The 2,159-nt window shown below is 62.8% G+C and overlaps 1 pseudogene; it reads left to right on the top strand.

Moving 5' to 3' along the window:
• Window positions 1-265: 265 nt before the first annotated feature.
• Window positions 266-1,774, top strand: LOC117849090 (probable glycerol-3-phosphate acyltransferase 2; annotated as a pseudogene).
• Window positions 1,775-2,159: the final 385 nt, after the last annotated feature.

The following is a 2,159-nucleotide window of genomic DNA, read 5'->3' as shown; positions in this document are numbered from 1 at the left end:
TGGACCACGTGCGGCCCAGATTCATTATGGGTCACACTGGGCCAACTAAACGGGCTTGGCTTGCAGCCCGTTCCGTGTTCGGCTACCTCCTCTCTGCTGAGTCCGAGTCCAATTCTGCTGCCGCGTGGAGTCGGAGAGGATAGGCTCGTGTAGTCGTGTTCGTTTTCAATCAACCAAATATAACCGTGAATATAGTCGGTGTAGCGTGAGCAAATAATTTTGGAGTTTGACGCAGGAACTAGAGTCAATCATCATGGACTCGTGCATGTCGACCGGTCAGCGCTTCGCCAACCGCGTCCTCGGCATCCACCGCTTCATCAACCGCAAGCTCGTCGGCAGGCTCCTGCCGGGCGGCACGACAGCGAGCACGGTAACCGCCGCAGCGGCCGCTCCTTCCCCGCTGGTACGCCGGCTCGGTAGCAACGCGCTGGTCGTCGACGCGGACGCCCTGCTCCTGAAGCCGTCGCCGGGCGCGGCGTTCCCGCCGTACTTCCTCGTCGCCGTCGAGGCGGGCGGCTACGTCCGGGGCCTCGTCCTGCTCGCGCTCTACCCCGTCCTGCACGTGCTGCGTCACGAGGCGCGCGCCAAGGCGATGGCCTCCGTCGCGTTCTGCGGGCTCCGGCGCGACGAGGCGGCGAGGGTCGGCAGGTCCGTGCTCCCCAAGCTCTTCTCCCGAGAGGCGCCGGGCGTGCACGCTATCGACGAGGCACTGAACGCGTTGCCCGAGCGGGTGAAGGTGGTGGCCGTGAGCCGGACGTTCCCGACGGTGATGGTGGAGGCGTTCTTGAAGGAGTACGTGGGGTTCGACGCGGTGGCCGGGAGGGAGCTAAAGGGAGGGCCACGGTACCTCACTGGCGTTACGGCCGAGCTCAACATGGAGAGGATGTCTCGTGTCCTGAAGCAAACCGAGAAGACGTCCTGCGGCAGTTATCCGAAGCCAGTGGTGTTTCACGACGGCCGGCTCGCTTTCACGCCGACGCCGGCGGCGGCGCTCGCAATGTACATCTACTTCCCGTTCGCCGTCCTACTTGCCATCGTCCGCATCGCGATCTACGTCCTCCTTCCGTGGCGCGTGTCGAGCGTGGTCGCCGGTCTCACCGGGGTGAGGGTGCGCGTCATCGGCGCCGCTCCCGCGGCGGCGGACGGTAGTGGCGGCGACGACGAAGGCACGAGCAATAAGCCCCACGGCGGCCGGCTCTACGTCTGCAACCACCGCACGCTCCTGGACCCGGTTGGCATCGCCTGCGCGCTCAAGAGGCCCGTCGCCGCCGTGACGTACAGCCTGAGCCGCCTGTCGGAGGTGCTCTCGCCCATCGCGCTCCGGCGCCTGACCCGCAACCGCGAGGAGGACCGGCGCCGCATGTCGTCGATGCTGGCACGGGGCGACGACGTCGTCGTGTGCCCCGAGGGGACCACGTGCCGCGAGCCCTACCTGCTCCGGTTCAGCCCCCTGTTCGCCGAGCTCGCCCCCGAGGTGAACCCCGTCGCGGTCGACGCGCGCACGGCCGTTTTCTACGCCACGTCCACGTCGCCCGTCGCCAAGAGCTTCGACTCGGTGTACTTCCTGATGAACCCCCGGCCGGAGTACATCGTCCGGTTCCTGGAGCCGGTGGACACGGAGAGCGGCAAGAGCAGCATCGAGGTGGCGAACGAGGTGCAGCGCTCGCTCGCCTCCGCGCTCGGGTTCGAGGGGACGGCGCTGACGAGGAAGGACAAGTACCTGCTGCTCGCCGGGAACGAAGGGGTTGTCAAGACCAAGTGAAGCGATGGCTAGTTTGGCATCGTGTTCCGGAGATTGATTCTTTTGTTAGCAAGTAGTAGGAGCGATAGTCTGATTCAATAGTCTCTAAAGCTTTGCCGTTAGTTTCCTCTTGTTTCTATGGCAACATTTTTGCACGTGCAATAGTGCTTGCTGCTCTTTGTATGTTTACTGCTAATTGTTGCTCGAGCTGATCTGAGGACGTGTGGGTATTTTTTTGAGTTCCATGGAGGGTACCCCAGTTCGATTGCATTTTGCAAAATAATAGAAGTGGCACGTTTAATTTGCGCTTCAGAGTTTACAAGTTCCGCCCTGCTCCATCCAATTGCGCCTTCATAACCCGGAAAGGCAAGACTAAGGAACAGTAATGGGCCGAACCTCTGGTCCATGGAGCGGACGC

This window comes from Setaria viridis, chromosome 3 (assembly GCF_005286985.2).
Source record: "Setaria viridis chromosome 3, Setaria_viridis_v4.0, whole genome shotgun sequence".
NCBI classification, from domain to species: domain Eukaryota; kingdom Viridiplantae; phylum Streptophyta; class Magnoliopsida; order Poales; family Poaceae; genus Setaria; species Setaria viridis.
Note: the sequence above shows the minus strand (reverse complement) of the source record. Positions and strands in the feature narration are given on the sequence as shown.